This window comes from Aquila chrysaetos, chromosome 17, assembly GCF_900496995.4.
Source record: "Aquila chrysaetos chrysaetos chromosome 17, bAquChr1.4, whole genome shotgun sequence".
NCBI lineage: Eukaryota > Metazoa > Chordata > Aves > Accipitriformes > Accipitridae > Aquila > Aquila chrysaetos.
This window is the reverse complement of record NC_044020.1, coordinates 2,574,990-2,593,528: the sequence shown is the minus strand read 5'-3', so window position 1 is coordinate 2,593,528 and position 18,539 is coordinate 2,574,990. Positions and strand designations below refer to the sequence as shown.

The 18,539-nt window shown below is 52.2% G+C and overlaps 1 long non-coding RNA gene across 2 annotated transcripts in view; it reads right to left on the bottom strand.

Moving 5' to 3' along the window:
- Positions 1-11,402, bottom strand: part of LOC115352846 — a 51,488-nt gene extending 40,086 nt beyond the window's left edge. The window contains exons 1-2 of one of the 2 annotated variants that reach the window (XR_003927288.2): positions 11,269-11,402; positions 10,013-10,329 (exon numbers count right to left, since the gene is read on the bottom strand). This is a non-coding gene — a long non-coding RNA (uncharacterized LOC115352846). Of the gene's footprint in view, positions 1-10,012; positions 11,222-11,268 lie in introns of those variants that run through there. The other variant, XR_003927287.2, reaches the window with a different exon arrangement.
- Positions 11,403-18,539: the final 7,137 nt, after the last annotated feature.

The following is an 18,539-nucleotide window of genomic DNA, read 5'->3' as shown; positions in this document are numbered from 1 at the left end:
TCAGTTTGGTCATCACAAGTGAAGGGACAGCCTGGTGCAGACCCTTTCCCACCCCCGAGGAGAAGATACCCCGGGTGAGAGGAGGGGAGAACCGGTGCTGCCAGCGAGGCACTGGGGGAGCAAAAGCCACAAACTGGTCGGGGCTGCACAGCGTGCAGAGAGCTCGCGTATGGCCGGCTGCCCTTCTGTCACCCCGCAAGCCTGACGCTTTCTTCTAAAACATGCACTTGCAAAAGCATCAGACAAAAGAAGGGAGGAGGGAAGCAGAAGAAGCCAAGCCAAGGAAGCAGAGTCTAATGACGGTGCCTCTGGACTGCTAATTCACACCTCCAGCAGCACCCAGCAGGCTGGCGGGGGGAGTGGGAATCTCGCCACGGGGACCTGCGACTGCAGGGAATGGCATCCCGGCTCGTTCCCGAGGCCTGACCCGCGCTATTCCAGCTGTACGTAGCTCCGTTGCGATCAGCGTGTCCCTCAAGGCTTTGCGGAGCCGCTCGCGCTGGCGGCAATGATCCCTGAAGCACAGAGCGGTATCCCCCGTGCCTCGGCCCCAAAGCACCCGGCCGGCGCTGAGTAGCCTTGCTTAGCAAAGAGCGGTGCTGCAGGCTGAGACTGCTCTCTCCCAGGGCAGCCTCAGGACCGTGCTCAGCATCCGTCCAGCTGCCTTCACGCGCCCAGAAGCACAGTGGGCAGCAGGCAACGACGAAGGCCCTGAGCAGAGCCCAGCTCTCCCACTTGCCACCACAGCGAGCTCCCACTCCCCCAGGCCCACCAGCCAGCCCCTGCCAAATCCATTTGTCCAATCTTGCGCTTTCTACTAATCCCGTTGAGCCATCCTTTAAGTTGCTCTGAGGCAGAGCTAGAAAATACAGCGGATGCCTTAAGATGCTTCCCCTGACCTTGCTCAATTCAAGATAAAGGGCTTTGATTTAAAAAAATACAGTGGGGGTCTGTCACTGGTCCGTCGCGTGGATTGAAGGAAAACAAACAGAGGCACAGGATGCAGCCGGTGTTAGGTGAGCAGGCTGGGAAGGGAAGAAAGGTTACGGCCAGCATGGGGGAGGAGACAGAAGAAAGAAAAGGACAGAAAGTGAGAGGGGAGGCAAAAAAGATACGTTCTCCCTCTCCATCTCCGCACTTGACTACTGGCAGAAAAGCTTTATACGCACATGGTGCGATACAACACGTCCCACCACTTTCCTTGGTCTGTAAGGAAAAGCAAGGCAGCTGCACTGTCCCGTGGTGTGACCAGGCTGGGAACAGGCTGCTGGGACTGGAGAAGAGCTCCTTGCCCCATGAGAGGCATCCAGTGGGGAGCAAAGACTGAAATCTCGAGGCATAAATGGCTGCCACGGAGATCTCGCCACCACTGTCTCTCCTTGTGATGCTCTTCAGGCCTTTCTGCCTTCACCCCTTGCACCTTCCTTCACACCAAACGTCTCCCCTCATCTCCTCCCCTCGCTGACAGTGCTGTCCCTCACTCTCCCTGCTCCCTGTCCTGGCCCAGGTCACATCTGACAGCATCTAAGCAGACTTTCCACCACTCTCCTCAGTCCCCTACAGCCCTTAATCCAAAGGTTACTCAGAACAGTTTTCCTCTGTAGCAAATGTCATAATGGCTACTGAGGGCACCTTCTTCTTTCCCTGTACCCTCCAATACCACAAGGTTGCTGCACCTCACCAGGGCCTTTTTCTTCCTGGCATCAGCCTGTTTCCTCCCTCTGAACCTATTCTGTTTGAAGACCACGCACAAGATGGCTGATGTTTCATTTTCATTCATCTTTTCTCCATCGCCTGGCTGAGGGTCTCAGCTAGCCAGGAAATATTAGAAAAACTTAATTTCAGCAACGATTTTGATGCTAAATGTCTCAATCTGCCATAGAAAAGCCTACTCCTGACCTAGGAGCTGACTTTTGGGTATCTCTTTCAAGTGGGTCAAGATGTCCCTGTGCTGTGCTTAGGCCTGAGAGTCTCCTCGTAGACAGTCCATGTCCTCTTACCTGCTCCTCCACTCCCCTCCACTGCCTATCACACCTGCAGAATATCCAAGCCATACTTTTCCCAAGACCCTCGTGTCTACAGACTGTCCCACCATCAATCTGCTTATCACAACATCCTTCAGTCAGAGCCCCAATCAGATCTCCATCACCTCTGGCCTTTCAATTCCCTCACTTGTTCTGTATTGACCAGTCCCAACCCCTGCCTGTGCTGACCACCACCGCCCACGCTCAGAGAAGCTATCCCCACATCCCAAGGTCCACTTCAAAATTCCCTTTCCTATTTTTCAAGCCTCCTAGGATCCTGCCCAGTCCTGTCTTGATGGCCGAGAGCACCCTCAACTGGTTTCAGAGTTTTTGCCCAGCTCCCTCACCTCCTCCTACACCATGCCACTGTAGCTGACACAAAAGTCTTCACCTGTGTGGGACCTGGCACAACTCATCTCTGCGATGTCTCTTCCCACCTAGCAATGCCCCATGTCCTTCTGTCACTACCAACCTGCACTGCTGTAGCCAAGAAAGAGGCAGCTGATAGACACAGAAAGATGAAAGGTGAAGGACTACTGGAAAAGAGACAATAGAGAGCACAAATTGAGACAGATCTATAAAACCACGGTTGACACAGGAAGGGTAGAGGGGACAGGTGTTAACTGCCTCTTGGCACTCAAGAATCAAGGGTCAGGAAATTAAAACAGAAAGTAACAGGTTCAAGACAAATGACAGGAGGTCTTGCATCACACACTGCATGCTTAGGCTGCACAACTTCCTACTGTGAGATTTTGTGGATGCTAAAACTTTACCTGGCTTCAAAAATTGGCTGGACAAATTCAGGGAATAAACAAATCCAGGGAGACCTGTGAAGTGTACAACAGATCTGCTAGCACAAGGTCCGTCAGCCACACACCACCGGAGGCTAAAAGAATGTTCAGAGGAGGTGCTCCTACACAGCTGTCCTGTCTTTATGCTCTTCCCTCTTTCAGCCACTGTTGGAGATACTGGACTGGAAGGATCTCAGACCTGGCTCAGTAGGGTCCTTCTTATATTCCTATGCCTTTCCATAGCCAGACTGACCCAGAAGTCACAGGCAAAGAGTAGCTATGATAACAGTATCATTTTGGTGCATTAGATCGTATTGGAGATGGATGGACAAGGGAGTAAACAATAGAGCCCATTCCAGGAAGGACTTTTTTTCCCCTCTCTCTTAAAGATGGAAGGATGTCTGAAGTCATTTTTAACCAGTCATCCCAGATAGATCCTTGCTGGAAATAGTATTTGTGCTTGAGTGCTAGCCCCCTCGATGCCTTGTTCCAGACTTTTTAAGACCAAATCCCCTTTCCCTGTCGGTAAACACAGCAGACCATCTGTAACAGGGCCAACCCCCTTGAATTCCCTTCCATTTCCCTGACCTGTCCATCACTCTATTCACGGCAGCCTCTCCACACTAATCCTTTTATTATGATCTGACTCAATTTTCCTGGCCTGTGACTGCAATGGGGAAAAAAAAGGAGGGGTGTTAATCCTTCTGACCTTGTTGTCCCAATTCTGGACCATCTGTGACTAGGAATTCAGAGGAGGGAAGCCTGATCCTCCTGACCCTGCTGTCCCCATGCCAAGCCATCTTTGTCTGGAAAGAGGGAACCACTCGCTTTGGTAGGTTCAGCCTGTACCCTCCTAGAAAGTTGTTATGGCAAAGCCCCTTTTCACCTACAAGCACTTCCTACAGGATTTCTTCCTAGACTACCTCTCCAGCCAGAGAGGACTGAGAGTTGGAGGGAATAATGTCCTCCACCTCCATCAGACTCCATTTACCCATTCCTTCTGTACCACCTCTCTGCTCCCTCAACAACAGTGTCTGCAGGTTCTCCCCAGCCATGAGACAGGGAATCAATAAAAGGTGAAAGACAATCAAACATCTCTCAAAATATTCCTGGAAATGCTGCATATGAAGAAGAGGCCTTGCAGATCACTCCACCTCCACCACTGGCCAAGTCTAGCTTGTTCCCTCCACCCCTTTTCACCACCATGTGTTTCCTTGCTGCAAGCAGTTGCATCTCCATAAACCTGCCAGACTATTTCATAGTCGGTCTGAACACTCACACCAGGAAGCTTGCATGTAACCTCAGAGCCAGCCAAATATCCTCCTCGTTGCTCAGCCTGCTCCCATACCTCTGCCTTTGCCCATCTTTTACCACCTTAAATAATCTCTTCCTTTCCTTGGTGTTTACACTCCTCAAATACTTGTAAACTGTTATCATATCATCATTTAGCCAAGCTCTACATACTTAGTTCTTTTAATCTCTCCTCATAAATAAGTCCCTCCAGCCCTTTCATCATTTTTGTTGCTCTTCTCTGAATTCTCTCCAATTTATCACCCTCCTTCAGCTAGCGTAGCACCCAGGTTTGAATGCCAGGTTTTCCAGACTGGTGTCCCTAAAGCCTTGGAAATAACATGAATCGGGCCTCCCTTGTGCTTCAAGGCTTGATGTTTCTGGATGTACTTGAGTACACAGTTGTCAGAAAAGCTAACTCGCTTCATACATGTGGCAGCTGGTAATACAACTCAAGACTATCTCTTAAAGCACAGGACCTCTCACCAGGGAGAGGAAGAAGCAGATTCATGAGAGGTGGGGAGAAGAAGATACATGGACAGGTAGGATGGATGTCCTCCAGCTGAACATGGCACGCAACTACAAACACTTACATACTTACACACCTGGAGAACAGACATCAAGTCAAAGAGATGGAAAAGGTGCATATACACACACAGACACATGTGCTCACTACACAAATAAACCCACGTACAATTACCCACATCACACACAGGCACGTACACGAATGCACACAGGAACACATATACATGGATAATACGGACGAAGATGAGGAGGGAAGGACACGTGCGCACGCAAACTTTGTGCACGCACAGAGGTAACCTGTGCATACAAGAGGGTAGGACAGTCAAAGCCTAGCAGAAAACGGTTCTCTCCTTGTTCACAAACATACGTGTTCTCGTGCATAGACCAGTGTTCCCAGAGGAAGGATAATTCATGGAGTCCCCACAGTAACCTAAAAATACACAGGCAGCTCAGACCCATCTGGTCTACAGATTGAGTGCATGAGCCATGGAAAGAATGAATGCAAACATATGACACCTTGCCATAAGGCAACTGGTAGCCTGTACACCATGCTAAGACACAGTCTGCACACCTATAGTGCCTTCCATGGTGATTAGCTTATCACCCAAGCCCTTCAGAAGTGAGGTGAGTACTGAGGAGTATAGAGGGGAAGGAAGGGACTTCCCCACAGGCCAGTTGTGGCAGAGCTAGTGATCCCTCCTCCTAGTTTGTGACCCCCAGTCACTGATGATCCTTCCTCACAACAGTATTTGCTCCATCTCTCTGCTATCAGACTAACTGATACCCACAGAAGTCAAAAGCACCCACAGTTTCTTGCAAACAGTCCTTCCCCTACAGCTTACCAAAACCAGACGGGTGTTAACCTTGTGTTGGGGTGTCTCTGTGTAGAGAAGAACATGGGTTCTTGGCCCCCAGACACATCTTCTCACCTCAGTGAAATTCATGTGGCACCATTGGTCCCCGAAGCATTGCCTGGAACAAAATTCGACGCTAAAGGGCTGAAAAGCTGGAGATGCACTCCCCCACGGCAACTGCAGACGGGAAGGAACGGCCCCAGCACATCAGTTGGGTCAGCACAGGAGGATGGATGGGCCTCCACCTTCAACACCAGGACAGATTCTCCTACGGGGTTTTGATCCCGTGCCTATCTCCATGGCATCTGGTGCTATAGGGCACCATGTAGCCACTGTGTCTACCCAAACCAGGGCTGCCTGGGAACCTTAAAGACTGCCTGCAAGAGGCAACATCTAGGGACCAAGCCCAGCAAGTCGTTCACCTCAACCTGGCTCCTAATAGCTTCCTTCCCACCCCTATACTGCCGTGGAAAGAGTGACAACTGCCCTTCCCTCCTTCTGTACCTCAGCTGGTCAGCTGGAACTGGGTTTCCTCTTGGCTTATGAGTGTTGAGCAAATGAGGTCATTTCTCCTCAGTGACAGAAAATTATTTGGTCAGTCCTGTCCGTGAGGAAAGTGGTTCATCTCAGGCAATGGCTAGGTACCCCTGAGCTCCCAGGAGACCCAAAGAACTGCTATAATCCCTTAAAGAGGAGGTCAGGGAACGGCAAAGCAAGCCACAAAACTAACACTGGCTGGGGATCACAGGAAAGCCACGACACAAATGCAGCTTTGCTAAAGTGAAGCCGTAACTGCTGCCAGACCATCTCACCGCTGAAGCAAACACAACAGCAGTCCCACCGTCACTGTCACCTCCAAAGTGCCAAGCTTGACTCATCTGGGGCTTTAAATCCAGCCTTCATCTGGCTCACAGCTGCAGGAAACCCATCCTGACCCAGCAGAGAGAAAGGGCTGGAGGTGGGTCACAGCCCTTTGGTCTGCTCCCTGAGCTTTGCTCTCTCCCAGCCCAAAAAGAGGACTTGACCCCCCCCGCCCATTCAGCCTGCCTCCCTTCAGCGCCTCAACTCCATCTCCTCCTTCACCCCTCTTCCCACGTGGAAAGGCAATCGGGGGACACTGAGCTCTGCCCCTGCAGAACCCCAAAAAGAGCTCAAGCACCTGTAACGCAGCATCGGGACCAGCCTGGACAACCCCCACCAGCAGAACCCGCAGTGCTCCCAGGGAAGCTCCGGCTTTCCCCATACCTGCCGCCAGCCTGGGATCCCTCACTGTTCAGGACAGCTCTGCTCCTCCGTGGAGGAGAAATGCAAAAGCTCTTCTGTTCCCAGAAAAAGGGATATTTTCCTGGAGCTCTGCACCTAAGATGCTCCCGTCCTAGTCTGGTGCCCGGGCATGGGCGAGGGCTGCAAGTGTGTTTGGGGGACATCAGGTCCCCTTCCCAGAGCAGGGCACCTCTCATCAGCTCACAAGAGGGTGAGGACAGAGGTGTTCCCTGCACGTCCTCTGCCCTCCCTTGCACTAATAATAGAAACAACTTAGCCTAGACCCACGCTTCCAGGGGACCGAGGGTAAAAACCACAATATTTGGGATGAGGGAGAGAGCAGCCGGGTGTCCCTGTCTCTCTCGGCAAATGTGCTGATATTTTCTGGCACAGCTGCTGACAGCACTGGGAGGTTTCAACAGGCCCTGATGTGACCACTAGCTTTTTTCCCAGGTGAGCCGTGCTCTCCACCACTCTTCAACAGGGTCAGATGAGGCAGCTGCACTCTGCCTGGAGCTGCATCTGGCTTCTGACATGACCCAGGTAGGAATAAACATCACGGACATCATCACAGCTATGCTTCCCTCCCTCCTGCCTTCCCGCTCTGCCTGTGATTTTTACCTTTCCGATTTTAACCCCAAGCTGCCCCCCAGCAAAAACTACACCTCCGTATGCCCCCCCTTTCCCAAACGCCCTCTCTACCCTCCAAGCGGCTTCTGCTCCACAGCTTAGCTTCGCACCGGCGCAGTGGATCAGACAGCGTATTCCCAAATACCCACTTTGCCTGGAGCTGGGTGAAGAGAGGGAAAGGCCACGCATCCACGGTTCTTCCCTCGGTGTCGTAGGTTTTTTTGGGGGGAAGAGCGATGAAGACAGCTTGCTTCATACCGACAAATCTGCATGCTCGGGGGGTTGGATGCCCTGAAAGCCAACCACCTCCCAAAGGAAAATAATTGGGGTGAGGAGGGTGGCAGGTGGGGAAGGGGCTGGGGGGGGGAAGGTTTCTAGGCTGGGGAAATCAGTGGGATTAAAGTGGTTGTTTCTCACCCCCATCACCGCATCGGCACCCCTCCACTCCCTGCAGCTTCCTCACTGCTGCTGGTACAGTCTGCACAGAGGGGGGAGGCGAGAGGGGGGCTGTATTTAAATATATTAATAATGCATGCTCCATGCAAATGAAGCTGCCTTTGAATATTACATTAGTGATGCTGTCAGGCTGCGCTTCCCGGGACCCTGGAGTGACGGTGGGTGTGAGGACCAGGGTTGGTGGGGGGGGGTGGGATGCAGGTCACCAGAAATCCCCTCATAGCCCAGCACAGCCCCCTTTCTCCCCCTCCACCCCAGCTCCCCCACATCACACACACTCCCGCTCCCTCCCGCCTCCCAGTGCATGACAAATTCCTTGGCTCGCAGCATGCAATGCAGCCAGGCTCCCCAGTCCCTTAGGCCCCCTCCAGGGACATGGACCCAACGCCCCCCCCCCACCTCCTCCCCACTCCCTACATAATCTTTACCCTCCGCCCTCCAATCTCAGCAATCCTCTCCCTGCTCCATAGCTTGATTTACAGCTCCCTACCTCCAGGATGGGGAGAAGGGTTGTGCTCTCCAGGCTTTTGGGGGTAAAAGGAGGGGGAGAAGCTCCTAAGTCTGGCCCGTACATGTGCACCCACTTTCTGTGCACACACCGGCCCCCAGCAGCAGGCGCTTGCGTGAGCCCAAAGTGGGTGCCAATGGACCGCGGGCTGTGCGCGGCTGCAAGGTGCACGCGCCCGCAGCGCACGAGCGATGCTCTCCTTCCCATCGCCGACACCTCCTTCCCTGGGTGCTCGCAAGGATGCTTGCGAGCGTGTTGTTTGCCCGCCTCTGCACACATACACACATGCAACACACACGCGTGTGCTCGCGTGCGTGCACGCAGAGGTAGAGGGGGGAGCCGCACCAGCACACACATGAGAGAGCATTACGTACAGCAGCTCCTGAATACGCTGCCTGCTGCAGTATTAGCAGATTTATGCTGCCTTTCCCCAGCCAGATCCAAGCTCTGGAATGGGAACAGCAGCAGCTGTGCACTCCTGCCTGTCCTGGGATGAGAATAGGATGCGTCTGTTCGTCTCTCTCCCCCACCCCCACGCCTCCTCCTTCCCCCTCCTCTTGCTCCCATTCATTCATTCAGCTTCTCCTCCCCCCCATCCCATGCCCCAAAGCAGGAGGATCCTTATGCATAAAAATGTGGGCATGCTTTCTCTGGTGGAATAAATGGGCATGCAGACACCCTGCAAGCAATGCATATACACGTACGTATGCATTCGAGTAGCTGTCCTGGGCCCCTACATAAATATCCAGCTCCCACCACCACCACATGCACACTCACACACCCGACAGACACCACGCAATGACTTTTCTGCAGCCAGTCAGCCTCCCAGCAGAGCAGTGTAAAAGCAGAGCAGCAATTTACTCACTCCCCTGCATCCAAAACAGGCAAATGTTCACACACCGACGTGCACACACACACACACACACACACACGCACATACACCCCCCCCACTGTCTGCAAAGGCTCCCTGACAAAGTTTGCAAAGAGGCAGGGAGCAGGGGGCTGTGGGATGAGGCTGTCTCCTTCTCCCTCCCATAACCGCAGACAATATACATATATGTCTAGGTATCTATATCTGTATATGCACATACACGTATGTGTGGGAGTATATACATATACCTATAGCTATACGTATACGTATATATATACACACAGACACACACATACATGTACATACATATACATGTATCCCCTCCTCTTGCAAGGTCTGAATAGAAGCAGACCAGCCAAACCCAGCTGCGTGCAGCAAGCCCCAGACCTATTCAGCATCCTGATCCTAAGCGAGTGCACGCACACACACACACACACACACACACTGAAAGGGAGACCTGTCTCCAAGCTTCTCTCCCTCCCATCACCCCATGTGGGCATTATCTCCCCCCCCCCAGCCCCGGCCACTTCCCCATCTCCCTTGCACTCACCCCTTGCCTTCATCCTCAGATCAGAGACATCCACCCCCCCAGGGAGTGCATGCACGGGCTGGAGGAGAAAGGCAAGCCATCCATCCTGCCCTTCTCCCCAACTCCGTCCTCCCCCTCCGATCTCAGCCGCTTCTCCGAGAGGCGACACGGATGACAACCGGCAGCCGAGGACACACGAGGCAGCTGCACAAGGACCGCACACAAAAAAAAAACGTGTCACACACACACACACGCGCGCACGCACACGTACCTGCTTCTGGAGGGGCGATCGCTCCCGGCTTCCATACGGGGCATGACAGAGACGAAGTGGAGGCACAAAAGACCCCTGTCTTCAAGCAACTCGCAGCCCTGCGGATGTGTGCGTGGGGCGGGGGGGGGGTATCCCCCACCTTGTGTCACCCCTCGGAGCTGTGCTGTCCTCTGCCCCACAGCTGTCTCATTCCCGGCTGCACCTAGGCAGCATTCCCAGCCACGCACACAGGCGAGCACGACAGGCGGGGACGGAGCAGCAGTCCGGGGAGGACACGCACAGCCGGAGGATTTGCTGCCTTCGCCGCATCCGCATCACTGGGGGAAGAAGGCAGAAAGGGCTGTATTGGCATTTAAAACGCGGGTGATTAATTCGCCACAGGCTCGGCTGATAGGGCTCTGGGACCGGAGCCGGCACCGCTTCTCCCAGTTGGGAAGGCTGTGACGGGCGAAGGTCCCTCTCCCATGGAGCCAGCTCCGAGCTCTCCTCGCCTGCACAGCCACCGCTCCGGTGCAGGCGGAAAGGGGTGGGCCTCCACCGGAGACATGAGCACACATGCAACAGCTGCTGGGGAATTGCACGCACGCACACACGCTCACAATTTCCTTACAACAGCTGCTGAAGAGCTACACACAACATACAACAGCTTCCCAGGAACACGCACGAGTAACAGCTGCTGGGGAATCACACGCACACACACACAGAGGCGACAGCTTCTCAGAATCAAGCCACCCGCATGAAAATACGACAGCTTCTAGGAACGATACAGGTACAAGAAACGGCTCCTGAGGAGCTACATACACACACGTACGCATGCAACAGCTGTACACCTACTGACACAGGTATGTGCAACAGCCGTGGGAAACTACACCTCGACACATGCCCCTGCAGCGTTTGCTAAGAAAATTGACACGTCAAAATGCAACAGGAGGTGGGGGAGACCTTTCATCCACACACAAACACACGCGTGCAACTGCTCTGGGGAGACCGTCTTTCGTACGCCTCCTCAAATCACCGCACGCAGAAATGCAACAGCTCCTCAGAAATCACCCGTAACCACATACCCTCACGTACATGCAACAGCTTACTGGAAGACCCTCCACCTCCCTACACCCAAACCCACACATGCCATCACCGGTGGAGATCTTGCTCACAGTCAGAAACAAACATCCATGTGCACCAGGCGCTGGGGAGCCAGCCACAGCTCAGCCCCCAAATACTGCACACAGGCAATACCTGCTAAGAAACCACCTTACCAAACACAGGGTGACTCTTAAGAAATTCCTCCCCAGCCCCTTCCCAGAAAGCACAAACGCACATGACATGTCACTAGGCGTAAAGAATCCCTGCACAGACGTGCAGACACCCAGACCACGACTGAAGGGACACGACACATCCCTCGCACTCACCGCAGCTGCGGAGGGACTGCCTGTCTCACTCGGACACGCGCAGACATGCAACAGCTGCAAAGAAACTTAGGAACATAGGACATTGGATGGGAGCTGGTTTCCTGGGATGTGCAATCCAGTCTCCTGCTATTCCAGGCAACCACATCATATAGACTTGCTCAGAAATGTCTCAAGGTCCATCCTAGCGCTGTGGGACTATTTGCTCCCTGCTCAGAGGCTGTTCTGGCCCCTGGTCACTCTGATGTTAGAAACCTGCCCCAAACCTACATTAACTCACGACCAATTCACACCCACATGTTCTTGTGCCAGCCGACTGTGCCCTTCACACGGGCACGCGTAGAGGTTGCAAGAACAAATGGAAGTGCTCTGAAACCTCCACTTGCAGCTGAACGGACACCATCTGCACCCCTGCCTCACACGAACACAGACACACGCAACAGCTGGGTGAAGACATTCCCCTCAGCATAAATATCAACGTGCTTGCAACAGCTTCTAGGAAAACAGACATCTAACCCTGCCACCAACACTCACATGCACACGGGTACAGACGTACAAAGGCGTGTAACCTCTGATGGGAAACTAATGACTTTCTTCATGCAGTCCAAGAACTGTAGAGGAATTACTCTGCCACACATGCCCCACTGCAAGCAGCGCTATTATTAAATGCGTTATTTTGTGATGTCCAGTTGCATTTAAAGAAGCTCACCTGCGGCCCACCTCCCCATCCTGCTACTTATTGTGTAAGTACAGAACAATGTAATTACCCCATCTATCTCACACCTGCAGATCTATAGGGGAGCGGTGGGCTCCTTTGAGCCCCCTGCCGTGGTGCTGCAGCCCCCCTGGGCCACGTTGCGATGTCAGGACTGGCCATCATTGTGTTCTTGCACAGTGAGTTGGGACAGCCCCGTACTTTCTTATCCTGGCTATGGTACAGTGAGTCAGGACAATTAGGCATGCCTTAACTGCACCTGAAACTCCTGCCACCTGGAACCCTACCTGAGACTCCTGCTGCTTGGATCATGACTCGCTGGTGTGGTTACCTGACAAGAATTATGGCCGGAATGAAATTACAATGACCAAAGTCAATCATCTTGCAAACCTATAAACAGCGGTCCCAAGCGAGGCCCTTTGAGGTCACCTGGACCGCAGTGGGCTGCGAGCAGCATCTCCCTCTGAGCGGGATGCCTCTCAGAGCTCACAAACTCTCTAGTTTGCAAAAATCAGAGGACCGTCACCAAAAGCTAACAACAGGACCTGGGCTGATAACCTTCAGTCCTTGAGGCTCAATCTGTCGCCCATTGAGAAATGCTGAGACATTTGACATGAACATTTCACTGAACTCGAGGGGAATTTTTTAACAGGTATACCTGTTATATATCTCTCTATACTATATCTCTCTCAGTGTCTGTGTGTGTGAATTGACCTAGGTACATTCTATTGAATCGCTTTGTAAATGTTAAATTAGTCAGTAATTAAGTTTTACTAAATCTTGTGATTTACCTCAAGCTGTAAATGAACCTCAGACTGCTGCTACACACATAATCCCTTAGACATAAACTGTCGACCAAGTCTGGGACTAGGAGTAGATCCAGCTGCACCTAAGCTCCAACAGGAGTTTAGAAAGCAAGGGGGTCTTCTCTGAACCTTGTGACTCAACGGGAGGGTCCCCCCTATCTTTCTGCACCTCCAATCTTTGCACAAATCATGAAAAATCAATTCTAGCTCGATACTCCTTTGTATGTTTCTCCCTTACTCTTTTGCATTTTCAGTCTGTATAAATCATTCTAGTTTGATTCTAACTTGATTTTTCTTTCTACACTTCACCCATGTATTAAGTAATAGAGTGAACCTTGCCATCAAACTTTGTGAAGTCGCGCTTTTATAAACTCCTATTAAATCGCTTTTGCTAAGACCTTTGACAGTGATTCTTTAAGCAGTCCAAACCACTCATTCGTGACACCTGCACATTTTTGTCTTTGTTGGGGGAGAAATAACCTCATGCAAATCCAAACCCAGCAAGTACAGGACTGCCCCTAGCCTTCTCATGTGCGTACAACAGCCTCAGGGACAGGACACCAAACCCACAAACACTGTACACGGGGGGCAAACAATCAGTAGCCTTACGGGAATGAGTTACCTCCCTCAAAACACACGCCACACGTGCAAAGGACCCATCTACAAAACTAGCCCCAGGCATCACACACACCAACTAGACTGCACGAAGGAACAAGCTAGTCTACCAGGTACAAACACACGAGGTCATCAGCCCTGTTGAAAATGACACATAGGAAGCTTGTTGTAACCTGGTTTACTCCAAACCCGCAAACCCAAGTGGGAAAAAACATCCAGACACACAGAGACACACACACTCCTCTGAGAGACAGGAGGTGAGCAGCTCTGAGGACACTTCTGGATGTGCCCTGGACCATCTGTAGATGTCTGTTCCCAGTGGATTAAATGCCAAAGCTACTCACTCCACCTGGCATGAGAGAAGGAAGCTTGTCTTGGCAACTACGGACTCCAGTTTCCTTGCCTTTATCACTTTGGGGGGTTATGACCGTGGGTTTTTTCCTCCAAGCTCTTTTGAAGCTAAAAGCTAAAGGAACAGAGACTTGCTTCCATCTTTCTCTACCTCCTCCAAGGACAGACACTATCTAATCTCGGAGGGTGTTGAAGTAGGACAAAAAGTTTCCAACTCCAAATTAATGCAGGATTTGCTCCTGCTTGAGTTCCTCCAGGATCATCTTGCAGTCTGTTCAGGATGAGTCTCCCAGAGGCTTTCCTGCTGGCACAGATCCGTTCTGGACTCAGAAGTGCTGGGGCAGGATCCTTGTGCTGCCAGGGCCCATGGGAGTCAAACAGCACTGGCTCATACTCCCACTGACCCAGGAACAACTCTTAAATCCCGCACAACAGAACTACCCCGAGAGATGAGCAGAAGCAAGCACCACATCCCCAGCAGTGTGGGACATTTGGGTCCTCAATCTTATTCGAACCCAGGCCCCTCATGCTTATTTTTCCCATTGCAGATGATCATCCAGAGGGTACAGAAGCTCACCCCCATGTTTATTTTGTAGACGCTCTGACCTTGTCAAAAGCCCTGGAAAGATTCTGTTGTTTGTTACTTGGCAAGTAAAAAAAAAAAAAAAAAATACTTCGCCAAGGAAAAAAACCTCCTAAGGACGTCATAGATACTTTAAGTCAGCTGCAGAGGCGCCTCATTCTCTATGTCCAGCACTACTGAAGAAGAATCACCTTCTAATTATTTTGTGCTGATGCCTCTGAGACCACCACTCTTCAGCCAGGCCTGACCTCTCTGCCCCCTTAACGGGGGTGGAAACAGCCCCGACAACCACCTTGGTTTACACCTTTCTGCTCAGCTGCTGCTCCGTTGGGCTGCTACATCCTCTAAGACGGGAGATGCTGTTAGGGGTGAACAAGGGAGCTGACCTTATTAGAGCAATTCCCTAGTGTTATTCCAACATATGCCAGGGAGCTGTTAAGTCCCGGAATAGCCCAGAATCTGGGAGTCACAAAGGTGATGATAAAACTGATTTTTTTAACCCTCTGTGCCCAGGCTGGGGAAGGAATACTGGAGGTAATGTTCAACGTGGACGGTACCTCTGGGGAGTAGGGGCTGGGGGTGCAGACATCCCCCCGCTCTTCCCCATCACCTGGCCCTTGTGCCACTTGCCCGCACGAGCAGGGAAGAGTCAGGCAGGGAAGGCAGCCATGCAGTCTGCCTGCACTGCCTTAGGTGAGTGCTGCCAGGGAAGGGAGACTCGTTGGGAGCGTTTCCAGCTCATAGAGCCGGCAGATTAGCCCTTCTCCCTCTCTGCCTCTTCCCCTGCCCGTCTGCCTGTCTCCCCCCCGGGTACAACTGGGTCCCAGGGCTGGGGAAAATGGGCCCCGGGAGAAGGCTGGGCTCTGCCCTCGCTGCAGTCAGAATCTCTCCACTGATCTATACTGCGGTGAGCAGTGACAGATTGATTTTACAGCTCTGCTTGGAGCCGGCCGCTGGCCCTGGGCTGTGGATGAATCAGCTTTCTCTGGGCCTTGGCTTTTATTTCATTATTTTCCTGCAACTTCCCTCACAGGCAGCTAAAGAGAGAGCAAGAGGGAGAAAGACAAAGTTGGCAGATTTCCTTCCTTGCTCCTGTGCTCCCAGCCTCCCAGCTTGGCTTTGGGACTCCGGGAGGAGGGAGGGAAGGGATTGTTTTCCAGAGACTGACAGCTGTCAGGAATAAAGACATAAGGCTCCTTCTACATGGGTAGCTGCACGTTGCAATGGCTGTGGGAGACGGCGAGTACCACGTAAGCACTACGTAGCATCAACGGTTCCTGCAGTGCTATGCCGATGCCTCGTTCTTTGCCGAATGGAGGGGGGCCCATTTTTCATTACAAGGGGCAGCATGTTTGGAAATAACACCCCATGAGCGTGTTGGACACTAACCTGCTCACAGCCTCCAGGGTGGAAGCGCTTCCAGTTTTTCCCCTAAAAGCTGTGGACCTAGAGGAGGGGGCAAGGGCTGTATGCTGCTGTCTCCATCAGGCTGAGAGGTCTCTGAGAATGCCACAGCGAGGAGGTTCTCCTGGGATAAGGTAGCACCTCCAGGCATGGGATCAACCTTCTTCCCTCTCCTGGCTGTGGATATTGCAGACATTGCCCAGGGAGAGCCAGGCTGAGCCCTAACTCTGTTGGGTTTTGTGCCACCAAGAAGAGCAACAGTGAACTCAACCAAGGAGGGAGCAGTGAAATTAAAGGGCAGAAAGGCATTGGCTTTTCCAGCCCTGGTCTGGAACCACAGTGGGACAGTTTAAAGTCCTCAAAGGCCCCGTTAGCAGGAGGCAGTCTGGAGCAATCGGTGTCCCAAGGAAGAGCAGAGAACGGAGGGACCAACCCAAAGCACAACAGACGTTCCTCTCCACACCCCCAACACCTTGGGAGGGACCAGGAGCGAATCTCTGCTCTATCAGAATTGCTGCCGAAAAATCCTTTTGTCAGAGCTGAAGATCTACTCAGGGGGTCCCTCGCCTGTGCTGACATCTGCCCTGCAAGAGGAGGAATAGCTAAGGGAGCCCACCGCCAGTTTGGTCGGCTCCAGCCTTCTTCCCACACGCTCACCTCCCAAGAGGGGCTTCACATCACCATGGGTGGTACATTCACTGCAGTGGGTTCAGGATGCCTCGGAGCTTTTCCCTGCTTTGTCACAGAGCTCTCCAACAATATAGACTCCTGGGGAAGGCAGCTTCCTCAGAGAATGCTAGATTTACTGAAGATGGACGGCTAGGACATTATGTCAGTGGCTCCCCCAGGCTCGCACATATCCTTTCTCTCTCCACCTGCCCTTGAGCAAGGATCAGAGAGTGGCCTTGAAGATGGCCAGAATGGCTCAAACTGTCAGAAGGCAAGGGTCTTTTGATCTGTAAAGATCAAAGGGTGGGACGGGAAAAGGAGGGGAAGGGAAGGAAGATGGGAAAAGCAGGAGAGGTTTCCCAGAGGTCTGTCCCAGCAAGAGGGAGGGAGGCAGCAAAGTCCATCTCCTCCACTTTGTATAATCTTTTAATCTCTTGGGTTTTAATCTTTCACATCAGGAATGAGAGACATCATCAAAAGTAGAAGAAATCCCAGCTGGAAGGGAGATGGGGATGGTGAAGGAGACAAAAACGTCTCTTATTTCTAGGCCTTCTGCCTTGTTCCCTTTCTCTAAGTCTCTCTCTCTCCCCCCCTTCCTTTTTCCTCTCTGCTTACAAGCAAGAATACAGGTAGCGACCTGACAGCCACAGAAACACCCTGGGGGCCTCGGCACCTGGAGAAAGGTCAGTGTCATGGCCTCTGTGCGACGCGGGTCAAACCTTCCCATGGTGACAGTCTACGGTGGCAGAAAGGCACAAGGCTCGGTGCCCCAAGTCATCTTGAAAGGCTCTTTTGGAGCCTTTTGGAACAGCAAACATTGCCAGCACGGTCTTTTCTTGTTAGAGTCAGGGTGACCTGAAGAAGCCAGCCCATCCCTCATCTGGAGAGGAGAGACAAGTTTTTGGAGGGCAAGGGAGGACCTGGTGGCATCTGACTGCCTGGTCCCACAGCCTCAGGCTGGGCAATCCTGGTCTCAGCTTCCCCCATCTGTCCAATCCTATGGATAATAATCCTTCACCTCGGAGGGTGATTGCGAGAGGTTAATGAATTAACATTCGTAAAAGCTTTAGATAAAGGGCTAAGGATTATTACTGTTGTTATGCATGGAAACAGCTCCTAACGAGCATTTCCCATCTCCTCCCTCCTTCGAGCCTGGGGGATCATCTGACACAGATCCTGCCGCACAGGATCTCCCCCAGAGATGGAATTACAGGGAGAGTAACGGAGAGGGCTGCCGGCTGCCAGACACACTAATCAGGGGAAGACAAATTAGGGGCATTCCATCAACCAGCAACCCACGTCGAGCTGTGGGGCCGAGATCCTCTCCACTCCCTCTCTAATCAACAGCGACAGGTCCATCCCACTCCCATCAAAGTTCAGCAGAAAACGGGCCGCTGATTTCTGACCACAGCAAGCCAGACCCTCCTCTTGCCCTTTCAAGGCTGTCGACTGGCCTGAGATAGTTGTGCAAGATACATTTGCTTTAAGGAAAGCTTAATCCCAAAAGGAAACTTCTGTGCTGCTGGCGTGGGGCAAGATCCAGAAACAACCCAGACAGACACTGCCTTCATAGGCAGAGGAAAAGGCTAGCTGGGATCTGATTTTAGTGTCTTAAATCTTGTGCAAAATGTTTTCCAGGCTGGGGGTGGGAACTGATTCAAAGCAGGAGTCTTAACATTATACATCTCTCCCTTACACACAAGCATAACCTCAAGAGAGAAAAACCCTCCCTAACTCGCCTGCTATAAATACACCAAACCACTTAAAATGGCTACGTTAAAAGAGAGCCGGTAATTTGATAGTGGTCTCCACTTAATTAGATTAGGCTCTTCTTGAACTCAAGAGCTGCAAGCAGCTGATCCTCCTTTCTTTTTCAGTATCATCCTGTCAGCTGCCATGCTGACATGACCATCGAGCCTCCCTCCGTGCTTGGTCCTCCTGGGATGCTGACAGAGAAACCCTGGGGGACCAAGAGCTG